Genomic DNA, 23,764 nt, shown 5'->3' on the forward strand with positions numbered 1-23,764 from the left:
GTATCTTCTTCAGTTAGAGACTCCAAGAAAGGAGCTCTCAATGGAAGCCAATCTTACATACTAAATTGCTTAGGACAGACACCTGGGAGGTTTATACTGAGTTTCACTATAGTAAGATCTCATGAGTTCCTCTGGTGTGACACATTACGTGGTATCTTGATAAATGCTGGATTAGGTCATATCTACAGACAAAACTCTTAATTAAATAATTGAAAAGTATGGAGGAGAGTAAAAATAGGCAATAATATTACGTTTCCTTCATCTCTTTATCTTCATGATGCTAAGGAACAATATGTAATTAATCTGGTATGATTGCTTGGGGACTAATCATTATTTCAAGGATAGGCCTTGTTTGGATTTGGTTTATGTGTTCAGTCTTGTATCATGCAGTTTAGAGAGGAGATGCAAAAGTAAACTGAGTAGGTGTATTCTTGAATTATTTTGCCATGTTGTCCACAATCATATTTTGTCATTATTTTTCTTGTAACCATGCTCATTATAGAGATCTTAAAAAGTACAAATATGATGTAAAAATTATATTACCAATAGTTTCACCACCAGATGCCACTTCTATTAACATTTGGAAACACTTTTTTGTGGTTTTTGTTGGCTCTGTAAATCACAGAACACATTGTTAGCAAAATTTTTTTAATTTAAAAATCGGACATGATTCTTATTTCTCCTTATTAAAGAGGACGTAATAAGCCAGTACTGATTCTCAGCGATGTTTTAAGTAGACCAAACTTGTCTCTGCTGTCTCTTATATTTTCAGCTTTGCCCTCCTGACTTTCCCGCTCCGAGGGCTTCACTTGGTGTTGCTTCAGTCCACCCTCCCCATTTCATCTTGTAAGCTACTGCACCTCCCTGTCTTCCTTGGTAGATATTCCCTCACCCCCATTCCACACTCCTACCCCAAATTCAGTAACATATACATATTCAAATAGGGATTTTTCAAATACCGAGAACCCATTGATGACAAAACTTGCACGTATGACCTACCGATGACTGATGGATTGAGAGGTCCCCAAATCCCACCATATTGTATTTAGAGTCCTTAGTTGAAACTACATAAGAACTGATTAGAAAATATTCACAGTATTGGTGCTTCAGAGAAGGGACCCCCTTTCTCTTTCTCTTTTAGCTTTAAATGTATAACTTGCTTATGAAGATATCTTATTTCTATCATCTTATTTCTATCTAAGAATCTGCCAGTTTTCTCTTGTTTCTCTTCTATAAACATCATCTTATCTTCTACCTGGGTCTCTATATGCCCCATTCCAGTGAAGGAATTTAGCTGGGATCAAGCATCAAGTGAGACTGTTCCGCAAGAACAAGGTTTAATGAACAAATTCGGAGTCATCCTTGATTCCTTTCTCTCACCTACCCACCTCACGTGCATGCACACGCATGCTCACACACAGACACACAGACACACACACACACACACACACACACACACACACCCCTACCCCTGCTAACCCATCAGCAAGTCCAATCAGTTAAGATTTGAAAACATCTCTATAATTCAGCACAGTTTTCTGTGCTTACTGTCACTGTCCTTGTCCAAGCTCCTGATGGGAAACATTGTGAAAGACTTTGAAATGAGCAAAAAAAAAACAAACAAGAAAACCCCAAAAAAGCAGATGTGTTGTCTAGCATAATTTTCCTGGTTATCTGTGACATTTATAGTCTTTGAGCTATTTTACAACTCTTTTAAATTGTAGAAAACTGATAGTAATGCAAATCATTCTTATTCATACAACTGCAGTTGATTATTGCCACGTGGATATTGGCAAGTTTTGCATATACAGCATTTGAAATTCATTTCTCCATTTCTGAGTGCTAATACGTGTGAGATTTTTGACTTCTCCTGTGAACTAGTTGTAACATCTTACTGGCTTCCTCATTAATTAATTAAGCACCATCTTTGACACATGTTCATTTTATGTTTCTACAACAGTCATGATTTGGCTTAAAAATTATTCTTTAAGATTGAAAAAAAGAAAAAAATAACAGCTGCCCTCAGAAAATATCCTGTAAAAAAAATTATTCTTTAACACTATTTGCAGTTCTTTCCAGTACTATATCAGCCTCTTCTGCCCTCCTCCAAAACTTTCTCCATAGAGCAACTTGGGTGAAAAGCAAACCATCTTGCCTCTTGACTGAAAAATTTCCAAAGCCTTCTAATTGTTCTTATAATGAAATCTGAACTCTATATTATGGTTTCCAAGCCCCTAAAGGATCTGGTACCTATAATCTCTCCAACTTAATCTTATGCATTTCTCCTGATTTTTTTTTTACCATACTTCGGCTCTTCCAGCCCAGTTTCTATTCCTGAAATTTATCAAACCTTTTCCCACCTTGGGACCTTTTCACTTGCCTATCTCTACCTTGAACACTTAAAAAAAACCCTAGACATTTGCCTGTCTGACTCAGTCTCATTCTTTAGGTCTTATTTCCCTCCTCAGATACACTTTCCCTGACTATTTTTGTAAAATTGGCTCCTGCATTTACAGTATATTTTGTCCTATTTATTGTAATCCATATTGAGCTTGCTTATTCCTTTATCTCATCCCTATTTGACACCTCCACTAGAAAGAAAAGTCAATGGAAGGATAAAACATGTGGTCATATTATCTGCCTTCTTACCAGATTGATTTCATGTAATAGAGAGTATTTGTTGAATAAATGAAAAATATGGGCCAGGAAGTACCAGGGGAGGAAAAAGCTCTTGAATTTCAAAGGGAGCGTTCTGGGGACAGATGGTTGAGAAAATAGAGGCTCTATCAAGTGGCAAATTCTAGACAGATGTTAACAAGAAAGGTGGTGTGTTCCATCATGACCAGTGGGCCAGGTGTAGGTGTGGATATATTCAGGAGTAAGAGCAAGTAAGGATATAGTGCCCAGATATGGTTGTGACAATCTTTGGAAGAGTAGACAATCCATCTTTTTTCTACTTGTCGGTTAGATATATTTAATGTAGTTTCCAGACTCTTGTTGTCTTGGGACTTAGGTAGAAATTCAATAATTACTCCTACAGTAACTAAAGTTACTGTAGTAACTTTATGGATTTTTAGAATATCATTTGTACCCAATTAATGCTGGATCAGTATAGAATGAGTTAAGTACCTTGTATGTGAATATAGTTACTAGAAAGATAGAGGGATAGATAAAGAAAATGACTGGATATATTGATGATAGTTGAAATAACATGGGGAAAAGAAACGTTTTGAGAGTAGTTTGGATAGCAAGAGCACCACTCTTTCTCCCATTCCAAGTTTTCTTCGTCTTTTTCTCTTCCTCAGTCTCCTTTCATCTATTAATCAGTTCATTTTTTGCTGTGGTCTCCCATTGTTTCTGGGCTCTTCTTACTTTTCATTGACATTTCTCTACTATCTTCACCTTCTCCAGAGAATGAGAATGGAAGGATGTCAGAGCAACAAATGCATTGCACTCACTGAGTCTGCTGAGACTTTTGAGAAGAACAAATACATGAAGGGCATAGGTAGATGATGTTGTGATGCTGATGTTTTAATGATGATGGTGATGAGACCATTAAAGCCTCTCGAGTATGAAAATTGGGTATTGACCATGAAATTAAGATTATAGATAACAGAAGAAAGGTGATATCTTCACTTGGATTCTTTAGAAAGTAGAACTTGAAACAAAGGCTTAAGACCTAGTGCTTTATTATTATTAAGGAGTGGGATTCAAGGAGATGAAGAGAGGGCTGGGTCAGCAGGGAAGGAGGGAGAGCAGAGCAAAGATTCATTATGAGGTTGGCCACTGCGACAGGTGACTAGTTGTTGGAACTCCTACATTTGCCTAAAGAGGCATATGAAATGCATCTCAAGATTACCAGTATAAGGGAATAAAAAAGGAAAGCAAATCCATCAATTTGCATTCCCCATTAGTCATAGGTTCACCCCATGGAATGATAACTCTTCAGCATTTTAAAATTGAACATTTTTGAACACCAAGAGCTTTTCCATGGGATCTACTACTGCAGTGTCGTTAAAATGCTCCTAGGCAGAAAGTCAGTGGTATGTGGTCCAAATCTGAGGTGAGTTACCATCAGGTTGCGCTGGCATGAAGCCAGGTGGCCAGACTAACAGACAGATGAGGCCAAGAGAACCTGAAGTGGTGTAAATAAATGTTTAAAATACAGGGAAAGCAGCATTAAAAAGAAAAAAAAAAAAATGGAAGACAGAGAACGAGACAGCGAACAAATAAACAGTGTGACCTCATATAATCCAATTCACTTCTTGCAACCTTAGACCATTCAGCTGTGAATGAAGGGATTAATGTTAACTGAACAGTGGAATCATCTGGTGATCTTTAAAAGCACAAATGCCTAGGTCCCACCCCCCAGATATTCTGATTTAATTTGTCTCTAATGCAACTTGAGCACTGGGGTTTTTAAAATAACTGCCTAGGTGATTCTAATATGTAGGCAAGATTGAAAATCTTAGTCTAGAACTTCCCTAAGGGCTCATTCAGTTTTAAAATGTTACTATTCTATCTGCTATTTTGTAAATTTCTGGGGAAAAATATTCTCCAATCATCTTCTGCCAGATGGGATTTTATAAGAACCTTCAAACTCAGTGAACTTCTGCTTATATTCCTCCATTTGAGAACCATATCTCAGTGAAGCAGATGATTGTGGATTCCTCCACTTTGGGCAAATTATGAGTTAAATTAATTATTTCAATTCACTTTTGATTAACATGTTTTTGTTTTTCCAGAATAACTGTGTTGCAATTTCTATTGGCTGTATAGTAGAGTTCTTCAGAATGTCTGCCTGGTAATATTTCTTCTTGCCAAATCCTTTCGGAGGAATTGCTAACTGGAAACTCTTTTTCTTCTATTTTGCAATAATTGGACTGATTTTCAATTACACTTCTCTAAAAATATGAAAAACTAAGTAGATATAAAATTTTTTTAAATAAAATACATATAAGCTATAAAGATGGGAGATACAAAAAAATGCCCATACATCCACTACCCATTTTTAAAAAAACATTATTATTAAATCAAAATTCCCTGTGGGTATGCCTTGGCATCCTAACTTATTCCATTACTACCACTGAAAGGTAGCTGCCATCATAAATGTTGTGCCCGCATGAGATTGAGAGAGAGTTGGAGAAAACAATAGAAAGACAAAAATAGAGAAGAGAGAGAGAGGAAGAAAAGATTACTGCAAGAACAGAACAGAGGCATTTATGACCATTACTAAAACTGGTGTACATAGTTTTTCCCACATTTTAGATGGAACTTAATTACATGGTCCCGCCTAGATGGCAGAAAGGCTGGAAAATATAGTGTTTTTATGTGCCCAGTATGAAAATAAAGTAGTTTGGAAAACACGTGACATACTCTCTGCTATACCATAATACTATGATTAACATTTAAATTGTTTTCCTTTGTTACAATTGAGCTGCTCTAGATATTCTTTTATTTTTCTCAATGTCCATGTTCATGAATTTCTCTTATATACAAGTTTTGCACTTTATTTTTTTTTCTGATTGCCTTTTTTTTTTAAACATCTTTATTGGAGTATAATGGCTTTACAATGGTGTGTTAGTTTCTGCTTTATAACAAAGTGAATCAGCTATACATACACATATATCCCCATATCTCCTCCCTTTTGCTTCTCCTTCCCACCCTCCCAATCCACCCTTCTAGGTGGTCACAAAGCACTGAGCTGATGTCCCTAGGCTATGTGGCTGCTTCCCACTAACTATTTTACATTTGGTAGTATATGTAAGTCCATACCACTCTCTCACATCGTCCCAGCTTACCCTTCTCTCTCCCCGTGTCCTCAAGTCCATTCTCTACATGTGCGTCTTTATTCCTGTCATGCCGCTAGATTCTTCATAACGTTTTATATTATTTATTTATTTAAGAGTCCATATATTTGTGTTAGCATACTGTATTTGTTTCTCTCTTTCTAACTTACTTCACTCTGTATGACAGACTCTAGGTCCATCCACCTCACTACAAATAACTCAATTTCGTTTCTTTTTATGGCTTAGTAATATTCCATTGTATATATGTGCCACATCTTCTTTATCCATTCATCTGTTGGTGGACACTTAGGTTGCTTTTCCATGTCCTGACTATTGTAAATAGAGCTGCAATGAACATTGTGGTACCTGACTCTTTTTGAATTATGGTTTTCTCAGGGTATATGCCAGGTAGTGGATTTGCTGGGTCATGTGGTAGTTCATTTTTGGTTTTTTAAGGAACCTCCATACTGTTCTCCATAGGGGCTGTATCAATTTGCATTGCCAACAACAGTGCAAGAAGCTTCCCTTTTTAAAACACACCCTCTCCAGCATTTATTGTTTGTAGATTTTCTGATGATGTCCATCTGACCAGTGTGAGGTGATACCTCACTGTAGTTTTGATTTGCTTTTCTCTAATAATTAGCAATGTTGAGCATTCTTTCATGTGTTTGTTGGCAATCTGTATATCGTCTTTGGAGAAATGTCTATTTAGGTCTTCTGCCCATTTTTGGATTGGATTGTTTGTTTTTTGGATATTGAGCTGCATGAGCTGCTTGTATATTTTGGAGATTAATCCTTCGTCAGTTGCTTCATTTGCAAATATTTTCTCCCATTCTAAGGGTTGTCCTTTCATCTTCTTTATGGTTTCCTCTCCTGTGCAAAAGCTTTTAAGTTTCATTAAGTCCCATTTGTTTATTTTTGTTTTTATTTCCATTTCTCTAGGAGGTGGGTCAAAAAGGATCTTGTTGGGATTTATGTCATAGAGAGTTCTGCCTATGTTTTCCTCTAAGACTTTTATAGTGTCTGGCCTTACATTTAGATCTTTAATCCATTTTGAGTTTATTTTTGTGTATGGTGTTAGGGAATGTTGTAATTTCATTCTTTTACATGGAGCTGTCCAGTTTTCCCAGAACCACCTATTGAAGAAGCTGCCTTTTCTCCATTGTATATTCTTGCCTCCTTTATCAAAAATAAGGTGACCATATGTGTGTGCGTTTATCTCTGGGCTTTCTATCCAGTTCCATTGATCTATATTTCTGTTTTTCTTCCAGTACCATATTGTATTGATTAGTGTAGCTTTGTAGTATGGTCTCAGTCAGGGAGCCTGATTCCTCCAGCTCCGTTTTTCTTTCTCAAGATTGTTTTGGCTATTTGGGGTCCTTTGTGTTTCCATACAAATTGTGAAATTTTTTGTTCCTATTCTGTGAAAAATGCCATTGGTAGTTTGATAGGGATTGCAGTGAATCTGTAGATTGCTTTGGGTAATAGAGTCATTTTCACAATGTTGATTCTTCCAATCCAAGAACATGGTATATCTCTCCGTCTGTTTGTATCATCTTTCTTTCATCAGTGTCTTACAGTTTTCTGCATACAGGTCTTTTGTCTCCTTAGGTAGGTTTATTCCGAGGTATTCTATTTGTTTTGCTGCAGTGGTAAATGGGAGTGTTTCCATAATTTCTCTTTCAGATTTTTCATCCTTAATGTATAGGAATGCAAGAGATTTCTGTGCATTAATTTTGTATCCTGCAACTTTATGAAATTCATTGATTAGCTCTAATGGTTTTCTGGTAGTGTCTTTAGGATTCTGTATGTACAGTATCATGTCATTTGCAAACAGTGACAACTTTACTTCTTCTTTTACCATTTGGATTCCTTGTATTTCTTTTTCATCTCTGATTGCTGTGGCTAAAACTTCCAAAACTCTGTTGAACAATAGTGGTGGGAGTGGGCAACCTTGCCTTGTTCCTGATCTTAGTGGAAATGGTTTCAGCTTTTCACCATTGAGAACGATGTTGGCTGTGGGTTGTCATATGGCCTTTATTATGTTGAGAAAAGTTCCCTCTATGCCTACTTTCTGCAGGGTTTTCATCATCAATGGGTGTTGAATTTTGTTGAAAGCTTTTTCTGCATCTATTGAGATGATCGTATGATTTTTCTCCTTCAATTTGTTAATATGTTTTATCACATTGATTTATTTCCATATATTGAAGAATCCTAGCATTCCTAGAATAAACCCCACTTGATCATGGTGTATGATCCTTTTAATGTGCTGTTGGATTCTGTTTGCTAGCATTTTGTTGAGGATTTTTGCATCTATGTTCATCAGTGATATTGGCCTGCAGTTTTCTTTCTCTGAGACATCTTTGTCTGGTTTTGGTATCAGGTTGAAGGTGGCCTTATAGAATGACTTTGGGAGTGTTCCTTCCTCTGCTATATTTGGGAAGAGTTTCAGAAGCATAGGTGTTAGCTCTTCTCTAAATGTTTTATAGAATTATTATGTGAAGCCGTCTGGTGCTGGGCTTTTGTTTGTTGGAAATTTTTAATCGAAGTCTCAATTTCAGTGCTTGTGATTGGTCTGTTTATATTTTCTATTTCTTCCTGGTTCAGTCTCAGAATGTTATGCTTTTCTAAGAGTTTGTCCATTTCTTCTAGGTTGTCTATTTTATTGGCATATAGTTGCTTGTAGTAGTCTCTCAGGATCCTTTGTTTTTCTGCAGTGTCCGTTGTTACTTCTCCTTTTTCATTTCTAATTCTATTGATTTGAGTCTTCTCCCTTTTTTTCTGGATGAGTCTGGCTAATGTTTTATCAATTTTGTTTATTGTCTCAAAGAACCAGCTTTAGTTTTATTGATCTTTGCTCTTGTTTCCTTCATTTCTTTTTCATTTATTTCTGATCTGATCTTTATGGTTTCTGTCCTTCTGCTAATGTTGGGTTTTTTTTGTTCTTCTTTCTCTAATTGCTTTAGGTGTAAGTTTAGGTTGTTTATTTAAGATGTTTCTTGTTTCTTGAGGTAGGATTGTATTCGTATCAACTTTCCTCCTAGCACTGTTTTTGCTACATCCCACAGTTTTTGGGTCATCGTGTTTTCATTGTCATTTGCTTTTAGGTATTTCTTGATTTTCTCTTTGATTTCTTCAGTCATCTCTTGGTTATTAAGTAGTGTATTGTTTAGCCTCCAGGTGTTTGTATTTTTGACAGATTTTTCCTGTAATTGATATCTAGTCTCATAGCGTTGTGGTCGGAAAAGATACTTTATACGATTTCAATTTTCTTAAATTTATCAAGGCTTGATTTGTGATGCAAGATATGATCTATCCTGGAGAATGTTCCATGAGCACTTGAGAGGAAAGTGTATTTTGTTGTTTTTGGATGGAATGTCCTATAATTATCAATTAAGTCCATCTTGTTTAATGTATCATTTAAAGCTTGTGTTTCCTTATTTAATTTCATTTTGTATGATCTGTCCATTGGTGAAAGTGGGGTGTTAAAGTCCCCTACTATTATCGTGTTACTGTTGATTTCCCCTTTTATGGCTGTTAGCATTTGCATTATGTATTGAGGTGCTCCTATGTTGGATGCCTAAATATTTACAATTGTTATATCTTCTTCTTGGATTGTTCCCTTGATCATTATTTAGTGTCCTTCTTTGTCCCTTGTAATAGTCATTGTTGTAAAGTCTATTTTTTCTGATATGAGTATTGCTACTCCAGCTTTCTTTTGATTTCCGTTTGCATGGAATATCTTTTTCCATCCCCTCACTTTCAGTCTGTATGTGTCCCTAGGTCTGAAGTGGGTCTCTTGTAGACAGCATATATTTGGGTCTTGTTTTTTTATCCATTCAGCCAGTCTGTGTCTTTTGGTGGGAGCATTTAATCCATTTACATTTAAGGTAATTATCGATATGTATGTTCCTATTACCATTTTCTTAATTGTTTTGGGTTTTTTATTGTAGGTCTTTTCCTTCTCTTGTGTTTCCTGCCTAGAGAAGTTCCTTTAGCATTTGTTGTAAAGCTGGTGTGGTGGTGCTGAATTCTATTAGCTTTTTCTTGTCTGTAAAGGTTTTAATTTCTCTGTTGAATCTGAATGAGATCCTTGCTGGGTAGAGTAATCTTGGTTGTAGATTTTTCCCTTTTATCACTTAAAATATGTCCTGCCGCCTGCTTCTGGCTTGCAGGGTTCCTGCTGAAAGAGCAGCTTTTACCCTTATGGGGATTCCCTTTTATCTTATTTGTTGTTTTTCCCTTGCTGCTTTTAATATTTTTTCTTTGTATTTAATTTTTGATAGTTTGATTAATATGTGTCTTGGCGTGTTTCTCCTTGGATTTATCCTGTATGGAACTCTCTGTGCTTCCTGGACTTGATTGACTATTTCCTTTCCCATATTAGGGCAGTTTTCAACTATAATCTCTTCAAATATTTTCTCAGTCCCTTTCTTTTCTCTTCTTCTTCTTGGTCCCCGATAATTCGAATGTTGGTGGGTCTAATGTTGTCCCAGAGGTGTCTGAGTCTGTCCTCAATTCTTTTCATTCTTTTTTCTTTATTCTGCTCTGTAGTAGTTATTTCCACTATTTTATCTTCCAGGTCGCTTATCCGTTCTTCTGCCTCAGTTACTGTGCTATTGATTCCTTCTAGAGAAATTTTCATTTCTTTTATTGTGTTGTTCATATTGTTTGTTTGCTCTTTAGTTCTTCTAGCTCCTTGTTAAACATTTCTTGTATTTTCTCCATTTTATTTCCTAGATTTTAGATCATCTTTACCATCATTACTTTGAATTCTTTTTCAGGTAGACTGCCTATTTCCTCTTCGTTTGGTTGGTCTGGTGAGTTTTTATCTTGCTCCTTCACCTCCTGTGTGTTTCTCTGGTTCATTGGGTTGTGTAGGCTTCCTGGTGGAGCAGACTGATGCCTGTGTTCTCTTGGCTGAGGCTGGATCTTGTCTTTCTGGTGGGTAGGACCGTGTTTGGTGGTGTGTTTTGGGCTGTCTGTGACCTTATTATGATTTTAGGCAGCCTCTCTGCTAATTGGTGGCATTGTGTTCCTGTCTTGCTAGTTGTTTGGCATAATGTTTCCAGCACTGTAGCTTGCTGGTCTTTGAGTGGATCTGGGTCTCAGTGTCGAAATGGAGAAATCTGGGAGAGCTTTCGCCGTTTGATATTACGTGGAGCTGGGAGGTCTCTGGTAGATCAATGTCCTGAACTCGGCTCTCCTACCTCCTAGGCACAGTCCTGACACCTGGCTGGAGCACCAAGACCCTGTCAGCCACTCGGCTCAGAAGAAAAGGGAGGAAAAAAAAAAAGAGGAAAATAAAATAAAGTTATTAAAATAAAAAATTGTTGAAAATAAAAAAATTAAAAAGTAATAAGAAGTAAAAAAGAAAGAAAGAAGAGAGCAACCAAACCAAGAAACAAATCCGCCAATGATAAGCACTGAAAACTAAACTAACAAACAAACAAGAAAACAGACATACAGAACCCCAGGACAAATGGTAAAAGCAAAGCTATACAGACAAAATCACACAAAGAAGCATACACATACATACTCACAAAAGGAGAAAAAGGAAAAATATATGTATATAGCTTTTCCGAAAGTCCACTGCCTCAATCTTAGGATGAGTTTTTGTCTATTCAGGTATTCCACAGATGCAGGGTACATCAAGTTGATTGTGGAGATTTAATCCGCTGCTCCTGAGGTTGCTGGGAGAGATTTCCCTTTGTCTTCTTTGTTCGCACAGCTCCTGGGTTCAGCTTTGGATCTGGCCCCGCCTCTGCGTGTAGGTCGCCTGAAGGCATCTGTTCTTTGCTCAGAGAGGACAGGGTTAAAAGAGCAGCTGATTATGGGTCTCTGGCTCACTCAGGCCGTGGGGAGGGAGGGGTACATAATGTGGGGTGAGCCTGCAGCGGCAGAGGCTGTCATGACGTTGCACCAGCTTGAGGCGTGCCTTGTGTTTTCCTGGGGAAGTTGTCACTGTATCATGGGACCCTGGTAGTGGCGGGCTACACAGGCTCTGGGGAGGGGTGGTGTGGATAGTGACCTGTGCTTGCACACAGGCTTCTTGGTGCCAGCAGCAGCAGCCTTAGCATTTCATGCCTACCTCTGGTGTCCGTGCTGATAGCTGCTGCTCGCGCCCGTCTCTGCAGCTCGTTTAGGCGGTGCCCTGAATACCCTCTCCTTGTGCACCCCGAAGCAGTGGTCTCTTGTCTCTTGTGTAGGTCCAGACTTTTCCCCAGACTGCCTCCAGGCTAGCCATGGCACACTAGCCCCCTTCAGGCTGTGTTCACGCAGACAACCCCTGTCCTCTCCCTGGGATCCGACCTCCGAGGCCCGAGCCTCAGCTCCCAGCCCCCACCCGCCCTGGTGGGTGAGCAGAGAGGCCTCTCAGGCTGGTGAGTGCTGGGCAGCACCGATCCTCTGTGCAGGAATCCTCCGCTTTGCCCTCCGCACCCCTGTTGCTGCGCTCTCCTCCGCGGCTCCGAAGCTCCCCCCTCTGCTACCCGCAGTCTCCGCCCGCGAAGGGGCTTCCTAGTGTGTGGAAACCTTTTCTCCTTCACAGCTCCCTCCCACTGGTGCAGGTCCCATCCCTATTCTTTTGTCTCTGTTTTTTTCTTTTTTCTTTTGCCCTACCCAGGTACTTGGGGAGTTTCTTGCCTTTTGGGAAGTCTGAAGTCGTCTCCAGCATTCAGTAGGTGTTCTGTAGGACTTTTTCCTCATGTAGATGTATTTCTGATGTATTTGTTGGGAGGAAGGTGATCTCTACGTCTTACTCTTCCACCATCTTGAAGGTCTCTCCTGCACTTTTTAAAACTCAGTATAAAAAGTGTACTTTACCTCATCTCCCAGTATAAACATATACCCATATAAATACTTAAAACTGGGAGAAAATTTTGTCCTAGAAAAACTTATCCAATATTCTTTAAATAAAGCCACCCACTTAGAGTTTTAAATTTCTATTGTTTCTAACCTGTATAACCTTTATTACTAATTCTCCTCAAGTAGAAAGAACTAAAAATTAATACTGAGATGTTATATATTTTTGTTTTAGTTTCACCAAACTTTTGAATTATAATTTTCCCATGAAAAACAACTCATTTCAAAAAATTGGATTTTTTTCTACATTTTCCTTTTTACCAAGATCCTCTGATCTCTCCCTGAATCCAGGTGAGGCCCTGGATGAACTAATCTAAATAGTGGTCCTATGGGAAAACACTGACTCCATGATCACCGCCTATTTTATTATTAGAGATTTTTTTTTTTCAGTTTTGTCAGTGAGTGGGAAAAATACTATCTTGCTTTAATCTGAATTTTTTGTGGAACCTATAAGGACAAACTTTTTACTTTATAAATGTTTGTGAACCTTGGAATGGATATACCTGTATATATGTGTCTATGTTTAATTATAAATTTCCCATCAAGTCCATTGCATCTCTCCTTATATCTCTGTTTATATTCTTTTATATTTTATGAGCTCTTTTTATAAACTTAATTTTTAATATTTCATTGCAAAAATAGACTAGTATATTTTATTTTAGATGTAATTTCATATATAATACATATATATACACATACACACACACACTATATATATATATATATATATAGTTTGTGTGTGTGTATTTAATCTTCACTTTATAATGACCATGATGGGATATTTAATTTAAGAATATTAATAAGGAAGCAGTTTTGAAGTCAGTTGGAAGAAAAAGTAAAATTGGGTGCTTAGACAATTTAGCAAGTTTTTGCATTAACCTATAAGAAGTAGTGAAATGTAAAAGAGAAGAGCAGAGATACTAGAAGCTCCAACTAAGTGTTTTTCAAAAATGTAGGTTTGGCAGTTAATTTATTGCCCATAAGAGGAGATGTTACCAATGTTGATTGTAAATTACTGTGTCTATTGCCTAGGAGGAAGGTACTGCCAAATAGGAAAATGGGAGTTGGGACAAAGAACAGTTTTCTGGAGGATATGGTCCCATGGGAGATTTAAAAAGTATTGAGAAGCAGACAAAATTCCCATAACCCTACAGGGCAACTGATACTAACAGTTTAAAGTATATTATTTTAGACTACTCAAGATCTTGAGGTATTATTTTAGGAGTTGAGATATTATTTTAAGTACAGTTTTAAAAACCATTTTATACTTAATATGAGTACCTCTTCATGTTAATAAACTTTTAAAATTAATAGTTATTTAAATATGTGCAGAATAGTCTTACATAAATATACCATTTCCTCACTTTTGGACAATGTGATTCATTTTCATTTGCCATTATTATTATTTTAAAATAAGCATAATCTGAAATATCTTTGTGTATAATCTTTAATTAAATTTCTGATTATTACCTAGAATATAGTCTCAAAAATGTTATTATTGCAACAATTATGTTTGTTTTAAGCCAACTGTTATGTGGCTTCTATTTCTCAGAAGAATTATGCCAATGTGTACATTCTCAAGCAGTGTGTCAGAATCCCTGTTTACCATACCTTCTATGTTGAATACTCCCGTGAAAACAGATAAGCAAGAAAATAAAACTTGCTAATTTAATTGGGTGAAAAACAAAACACCAGCATCACATTGTTGCTTTACTTTTTAGGTATTTTTGTATCTATTCAAATACTCTGGGTTTTATGCGTGTGTGTGTGTGCACGTGTATGTGTAAAATTATTTATTTATTTTGGCTATTGAGACTCTGTATTTTTTAATCAATTATAAGTTTTTTACATATATCAAGGATTTCTGCTTTCACTTTATTTATTTTTTTTGGCAAATACATTTCCCTCAGTTTGTTGTTAAAGAGATTCATGTTTCAATATGCTGATTTTATGGAATTCTTTATTATGATTAAAATATTCATTAAAGAAGTGAAATAATAGGAGGCTTAGGGGATCCGTGGGTCAGCAAGGGACCATCAGGCATTTCAAGTATGTTATGGAGGATGGGAACATTTTTAAAAAATTGGAGGATGCCAAGGATGAATGGCGCCTGTGGATTACCTAGAATATGGTAGGCACTTAACAAATATTTGTTGTCTGATTGCTTCTAAATCCTGCCTAGGATATGTCTTTCATCTGTCTCTTCTCCAGTCAAGATGTAGCAATGAATTTCTATTCTTCAACGAGGATAAAGCATTTCTGTAATTCACAGTTAAGTAAAAATTAGATATCCTTCTGATTCTATGCTTTGAGCCCAAATGGTTGCCAGACTGAGATAAACTTTAGTAGATGATGTCCTTAGCCATAACAAAAGCCTATGCCTTTGGCCCTTTTCTATGTACTGTTAAAACTTCCTGGCATAGTCTTGTTTCTTCATATAACACAGAAGCAGGAAGAGGAGTCAGTAGCTTTTGAGGCTGAGCAATACTTTAATAATTGTACCTCCTGAGTAGATTAGGCAAAGTGATGGTGTAACCAATAGACTTCTTGGTGAAGTGAATAGGTTTGCAGTCTCTCCTACCTTGTACTATATCTGAAAGAGATGAAAGGTTTGTCTCCAATGGTTATATCTCCTTATAAAGAGGCTACTCTTCTGAACTTGATGGAAAGCTTTTTTATTTTATTTTATATTGGAGTTTAGTTGATTAACAGTGTTGTGTTAGTTTCAGATGTACAGCAAAGTGATGCAGTTATACATTTATTTACTCTTTTTCAAATTCTTTTCCCATTTAGGTTATTACCGAATATTGAGCAGAGTTCCCTGTGCTATAGAGTAGGTCCACGTTGGTTATCTGTTTTAAATATAACAGGTGTACATGTCAATCCCAAACTCCCAATCTATCCCTCTTCCCCACCCTTACCCCCTGGTAACCATATGAACTTGATGGAAAGCTTTGATTAGCATGATGGACCCATCCTTTCTGCTACTGAGTATTTAGTTTCATTGTTAGATACAGGCCAGAATTCATCTCTGAATTCATTCCCTTGTTATGGTGGGTGATTGCAAAAGCACCTAGTTGTCTGAGATAAAATTGATTTTTCTGGTATTTTTGCTATCTTCACAATTGATTATGCACCGAGAAATGGCTGTAAATATACACTAAGGGGTGTACACTAAGGGTTGTGGGCTTGGGGATAATTCACCTCAGAGTCTTGATTCCACCGTCTACTAACTGTGACTTCAGGCAAGTAATTTTATCTCTTTAACCCAGAGTTTCCTCATTCTTACAATAGGGACTGTAACTTTATGATGTTGTTTCCTCTAGTGTTAAAGTTCTTGCATCCCGCATCCTTGTTGTCTCAGCCCTGGGCCTCTGCAGATCCTTCATTCTTCTCTGAGTCTCTGGGTCCCCCAAACCAGGGCACTTGACATCTTTTAGATCTCCTGTATTTCTTGTACAGGTCTTGGGGAAATGAAAGTGTTGCTAGATCCTTAATTATCTAATCATTTCCCTCTTCAAATTCTGTTCTTATGGCACTGTACCACATTATACAAAGCATGTTTTACAAAGCTATATGGGAACTACTCCCTCACAGTGTGGGCCCAGTGTTTTCAGGTGCCTCTATGCCACTTGAGAACTCTCCACAATGTGCCCCAAGACCCCTACAGATTCCAAAAGGGGAAAAGTAAGGATGTGAGTATTTGTCCTCCTTGCCCTAACTCTTCATAATGTTCCAGAGTCTCTAACTGCCTTTCTTGCTTTCTCCTCCACTCCATCTTTTCCATTTCTTCCCTAGGCTAGTGTAGTATATCTCCCCTATATTGTAGCCTGGATCTGTCTACCTGCATATTCAAGTCAATCAGACCTGCACCCTGATAGTTGACTGTACTACATGAAATCTAGGTAACCCCATTTACTTTTTCAGTAATACCAAGACTTCAAGCCTCTTTTAAATTCCCACAAATAATATACGAGAGTCCCAGTTACTCTTTATCCATGCTAACACTTGATATTTTCAGTCATTTTAATTTAAGCCATTGTAGAGGGTATCTCATTGTGACTGATGACTGATCATTTTAACCATCTTTTCATATACAGTACTTGTTATTTGTAATATATTCTTTATAAGAAGATCTGTTCAAATCTTTTGTCTATCTTTTATTGAGTCCTTTGTCTTCTTTAAATTGCACTGTAAGTGTTCTACACATATTTTGAGTACAGGTCATTTACTGGATATGTGTCTTGAAAAATGTCTTCTCCAAATCTGTCTTTCTTTTTCATTTTTCTTACTATTGCCTTATAAGGCAATCGTTTTTTTTTTCTTTTACTTTGATGAAGTCTAATTTGTCATTTTTTTATTATACAAGTTTTGGTGTGTGTACTAAGAAATCTTTGTCAAACCCAGAATCAAAAGAATATTCTTCAACTTTTCATCTAGTGGTTATATGTAAGTTTGGCTCATAGAATTAGGTATATAACCTATTCTGAGTTAACTTTTTTATAGAGAGTTAAGGTTGAATTTTTGTTTGTTTGCTCTGTTTTGCTTTTTTCACATGCATATCTAAATGTTTTTGCATTTATTGGAAAGACAATTCTTTCACCACAAAATTACCTTGGTGTCTTTCTTGAAAATCAAATGTCTATATATATGTAGATCTATTTCTGGATTTCCTGTTCTGATCCATCATTTATCTATCTATTATATATGGTTATCATTATACCAGTATTATACTTGTCTGGACTACTATAGATTCTTTTTTCCTTTTTATTTTTTTCTTGAAGTATAGTTGGAATACAATATTGTATTACTTTCAGAGTACAACATAGTGATTCAACATTTATATACATTCCAAATCGATCACCAAAATATGTCTAATAACCATCTGTGGTTATTAGACTATATTCCCTATGCTATATATTACATACATTACGTCCCTGTGAATTACACTGCATCCCTGTGAATTATTTATTTAATAGCTGGAAGTGTGCACCTCGTGATCTTCTTCACCTATTTCACCACACCCCCAACCACTCTCCTCTCTGAGGACCACCCATTACTTCTCTATATCTATGAGTCTGTATCTGTCTTGTTTTGTTTGTTCTTTTGTTTTTTTTAGATTCCACATATAAGTGAAATCATCTGGTGTTTGTCTTTCTCTGTCTGACTTATTTCACTTAGCATAATACTGTCTAGATTCATTCAGGTTGTCACAAATGCAAGAATTCATTCCTTTTTATGGCTGAACAATATTCTACTGTATGTATATTTGCATGTATATATATATATATATATATATATATATATGCACACCACACCTTCTTTATCCATTCATTTATCGATAGACATTTAAGTTGCTTCCATATCTTGGCTATTGTAAATATGCTTCAGTGAACATAGGGTGCATATATATTTTCAAATTAGTGTTTTCATTTTCTTTGGTTAAATACCCAGAAGTGAAATTGTTATTTGTTGTCTTTTTGATGGTAGCCATTCTGACAGGTGTTGAGGTGCTATCTCGTTATTCTGATTTGCATTTCTCTGATGATTAGTGGTGTTGAGCATATTTTCATGTGCCATCTGTATGTCTTACTTGGAAAAATGTCTATTCAGGTCCTCTGCCCATTTTTAAATAGGATTGTTTGTTTTTCTTAAAATACTGAGTTATGTGAGTTCTTTATATATTTCGGATATTAACCCCTCATTGTATATACCATTTGCAGATATCTTCTTGCATACAGTAGGCTGCCTTTTTGTTTTGTTGGTTGTTTCCTACACTGCATAGAAGCTTTTTAGTTTGATGTAGTCCTATTTGTTTATGTTTTTTGTTCCCCTTGCCTGAGGGGACATATCAAAAAAAATAATGCTAAGGCTGATGTCCAATAGTATACTGCCTGTGTTTTCTTCTAGGAGTTTTATAGTTTCAGGTCTTACATTTAAGTCTTTAAACCATGTTGAGTTTATTTTTGTATATGGTGTAAGAAAATGGCCCAGTCTCATTCTTTTGGATGTAGCTGTCCAGTTTTTCTAATACTACTTGTTGAAGTGACTGTCTTTTCTCTACTGTATATTCTTGCCTTCTTTGTTATAAATTTCTTGACTGTTTAAGCATGGGTTAAAATCTGGGCTCTGTTCTGCTCCGTTGATCTATGTGTGCCAGTACCATACAGTTTTTGATTACTATAGCTTTGTAATATAGCTTGAAATCAGGTAGTGTGATACCTTTAGCTTGGTTCTTCCTTTTTAAGATTGTTTTGTCTATTCAGGGTCTTTTGTGGTTCCATACAAATTTTAGCATTATTTGTACCAGTTCTGTGAAAAATGGCATTGATATTTTAATAGGGATTGCATTGAACCTGTATATTGCTTTGGGTATTAGGGACATTTTAATAATATTAATTCTTCTAATCCATGGGGATGGTATATCTTTCCATTTATTTGTGTCATCTTCAAATTCTTCCATCAATGTCTTATAGTTTTCAGAGTACAGGTCTTTCACCTCCTTGGTTAAATTTATTGCTAGGTATTTTATTCTTTTTGATGTAACTGCAAATGGGATTATTATTTTTTTTTAATTTCTCTTTCTAGTGATTCATTATTAGTGTGTAGAAATGCAATTTTCTGTTTATTGATTTTGTATCCTGCAAACTTACTGAATTTATTTATTAGTACAAATAGTTATTTTGGTGAACTCTTTAGGGTTTTCAGTATATGGTATCATGTCATCTTCAAATAATGACAGTTTTACTTCTTCCTTTCCAATTTGGATGCGTTTTATCTCTTTTTTTTTTTTTTTTTTTGCACATGTCTTATTTTTATCTGATTGTTGTGGCTAGGACTTTCAATACTACATTGAATAAATGGTGGTAGTGGGCATCCTTGTCTTCTTCCTGATTTTAGAGGAAAAGTTTTCAGCTTTTCACCACTGAGTATGATGTTAGCTGTGGGTTTGTCATATACAGCCTTTATTATGTTGAGGTATGTTTCCTCTATACCCACTTCATTGAGAGTTTTTAACATAAATGGATTTGAATTTTGACAAATACTTTTTCTGCATCTGTTAAGATACTCATATTATTTTTATCCTTTGTTTTGTTAATTCTGTGTATCATGTGGATTGATTTGCAGATATTGAACAATCCTTGCATTCCTGGAATAAATCCCACTTACTCATGGTGTGTGAATCCTTTAATGTATTGTTGAATTCAGCTTGCTAATATTTTGTTGAGGATTTCTGAATGTATGTTCATCAGGGATATTGGCCTGTAATTTCCTTTATTTGTAGTGTTCTTATTTGGTTTTGGTGTCAGGGTAATGCTGGTCTAATAGAATTAGTTTGGAAGTGTTTCTTCCTTTTCGATTTTTGGAATAATTTGAGAAGGATATGTATTAGCTCTTCTTTAAAACTTTGGTCAAATCCACCTGTGAAGCTGTCAGGTCTGGGACTTTTGCTTGTTGAGAGTTTTTTATTATTCAATTTTGTTACTAGTGATTTGTGTGTTTGGGCTTTCTATTTCTTTCTGATTCAGTCTTGAAAGTTTGTATGTTTCTAGGAATTCATCCATTTCTTCTAGGTTGTCTAATTTGTTGGCATATAATTGTTCATATTAATCTCTAATGATCCATGGAGTTTATGTGGGCTTGGTTGTAAATTCTCCACTTTCATTTCTTATTTTATTGAATTGGGCCCTCTCTCTTTTTTTTCTTGATGAGTCTAGGTAAAGGTTTGTTAATAGTGTTTATCTTTTCAAAGATCAAGTTCTTAGTTTAATTGATCTTTTCTACTGTTTTCTTACTCTGTATTTTATTTATTCCCATTATGATCTTTATTGTTTCCTTCCTTCTACTGACTTTGGATTTTGTTTATTCTTCTTTTGCTAGTTCCTTCATATTAAGGTTAAATTTTTTTTTTGACATTTTTCTTGTTTCCTGAGGTAGGCATGTACAGCTACAAACTTTCCTCTTATAACTACTTTTGCTGTGTCCCATCAACTTTGGAATGTTTGTTTCTATTGTCATTTGTCTCAAGGTATTTTTGATTTCCTCTTTGATTTCGTCATTGATGCTTGGTTATTTAGTAGGACATTGTTTAACCTTCATGTGTTTGTGTTTTTTTTCCATTTGCTTCTTGTAATTTTTAGTTTCATACTATTGTGGTTGGAAAAGATACTTAATATGATTTCAGTCTTCTTCCGTTTATTGAGACTTGTTTTGTGGTGTAACATAATCTATCCTGGAGAATATTCCATGTGCACTTGAAACAAATGCATATTATGCCATTTTTGTAGGTGAAATGTTCTCTCTATATATATCTATTAATTCAGTCTGGTCTACAGTGTCATTTAAGGCTAATGATTCCTTATTGATTTTCTGTCTGATTAGCTATCTATTGATGTATAATTCCATGCAATTATTGTATTACTGTAAATATCTCCCTTTTTATCTCTTAATATTTGCTTTATGTATTTAGGTGTTCCTATGTTGAGTGTATAGATATTTAGAAGTGTTAAATCATCTTGTTGGATTGATCCCTTTATCATTATGTAACACCCTTCTTTGCCTCTTGTTACAGGTTTTGTTTTAAAGTCTATTTTATCTGATATAAGTATTGCTGTCTCAGCTTCCTTTTTATTTTTATTTGTATGGAATATCTTTTCATCCCTATATTTTCAGTCTGTATGTCTCTTGAGAGCTGAAGTGAGTCTTTTGTTTTTCACGTTACATGGGCCTCTCACTGTTGTGGCCTCTCCCGTTGTGGAGCGCAGGCTCTGGACGTGCAGGCTCAGCGGCCATGGCTCACAGGCCCAGCTGCTCCACGGCATGTGGGATCTTCCTGGACCGGAGCACGAACCCATGTCCCCTGCATCGGCAGGTGGACTCTCAACCACTGCACCACCAGGGAAGCCCTGAAGTGAGTCTTTTGTAAGCAGCATTTTATGGGTCTTATTTTTTCAATCCATTCTGCACCCTATGTCTTTTGATTGGAGCATTTGGTCCATTTACATTTAAAGTAATTATTAATAGGTATGTTCTTATTGCTATTTTATTAATTGTTTTCTAGTTGTTTTGCAGTCCCTCTTTGTTTCTTTCTTCTCTTGTTCTCCCTTCTGATTTAATGTTATAGGTTATTGGTTTGTGGTTACCATGAGGTTTATACATAACAACCTATGTATATATCAGTTTATTTTAAGTTGATGGTCCCTTAAGTACAAGTACCTTCTAAAAGAACTACATTTTTACTCCCCCAACACACATTTTATGTATTTTACATTATATTTTATATCTTTTTATTTTGTATATTGCTTAACTAATTATATGTATATGATTTTACCACTTTTGTCTTTTAACCTTCATATTAACTTTACAGGTGGTTAATCCACTACCCTTACTAATATGTTTGCCTTTACCAGTGAGATTTTTTTTTTTCTTTCTTAATTTTCCTATTTCTAATTATGGCCTTTTCTTTTCCATTTAAAGAAGTCCCTTTAACATTTCTTGTAAGCCTGGTTTAGTGGTAATAATTCCTTTGGCTTTTGCTTGTCTGGAAAACTCTTTATCTTTCCTTCAATTCTGAATGATAACTTTGCTGAGTAGAGTATTCTTGCTTGTAAATGTTTTCCTGTCAGTACTTTGAGTATATCGTGCCTATTCCTTCTGGCTTACAAAATTTCTGTTGAAAATCAGCTAGTAGTCTAATAGAGGTTCCTTTGTATGTTAGTAGCTATTCTTCTCTTGCTGCTTTTAAAATTTTCTGTTTATCTTTAACTTTTGACATTTTAATTATGAGGTGTCTTGGTGTAGGTCTCTTTGGGTTCATCTTGTTTGGGACTTGCTGTGTTTCCTGACTTTGGATATCTATTTCCATCACCAGATTAGGGACGTTTTCAACCATTATTTCTTCAAATAGTTTTATGTCCCTTTTTCCTCTCTCTTTTCCTTCTGGGACTCCTATAAAACATACGTTAATATACTTGATGTTGCCTCAGAAATCCCTTAAACTATCCAATTTTATTTTGGATTCATTTTTCCTTTTTGCTGTTCCAATTGAGTGATTTTTCACTACCCTATCTTCCAGATTACTGGTCTGTACTTCTGCATCCTCTAGTTTGCTTTTGATTGCTTCTAGTGTGTTTTTCATTTTGGTTATTGTATTCTTCAGTTCTGATTAGTTGTTTTTTTACATTTTCTATCTCTTTGTTGAAGTTTTCATTGAGTTTATCCATTCTTGTCCAAGTTTGGTAAGATCTGTATACTATTACTTTGAACTCTTTATCTAGTAAGTTGATTATCTCCATTTCATTTAGTTCTTTTTCTAAGGTTTTGTCTTGGTTCTTTCATTTGGAAGGCATTCTTTTGTCTCCTCAACTTGCCTAATTTTCTGTGTTTGTTTCTATGCATTAGGTATATCAGCTACATCTCCCAGTTTTAAAAGAGTGACCTTATTTAGGTGTCCTGTGGAGCCTAGTGGCACACTCCCTCCTGGTTTCCAGAGCCAGGTGCTCCAGCGGTATGCCCCTTGTGAGCTGTGTGTGTCTCCATGTTGTGGTTAAGCTGCAATTGCTGTGGGAATGCTGGTGGGTAGGGCTGGCCTCTGGCCACGCTGTCTATAATCCCTGGCTGTGATTGCTGTGGGAGTGCTGGTATGTAGGGCTGGCCTCTGGGGTGGGAGCCACTTTAGAAAGATGCAGGCAAGCCAGGGCAGCTCTCTGTGTGGGACAGAGCCAGAGCCGCTTTCAAGAACACCGGAGTTGACTGGGCTGGCATGAGTTGAGAGGATTGGATCCTCAAGGGAATGCCAGGGCAGGGTGCATGGTGGTAGGTTGACTGAGAGTGGAAGAAATGGTGCCTACCAGCCCTGAACCAGCCAGCTAGTTGGAAGGAGAGTAAAAAAGAAAGTGGTGATTGCCAGTGCTTTCATCCCTGAAGGAATTCCACCGATTCCTGCCCCTCTGGCACATGCCCTAATATTTCTCAATGAATTTCCTTTTTATATGACTCAGATTCTTTTCAAGCTGTTGCCTCTACCTTGGGACTCAGAACAAGTGTGTTTGTACAAGAGCCCTTCAAGGGTGGAGTCTCATTTTCCAAAGCCCTCCAGCTTTCCTGAACAT

This window comes from Orcinus orca, chromosome 3, assembly GCF_937001465.1.
Source record: "Orcinus orca chromosome 3, mOrcOrc1.1, whole genome shotgun sequence".
NCBI lineage: Eukaryota > Metazoa > Chordata > Mammalia > Artiodactyla > Delphinidae > Orcinus > Orcinus orca.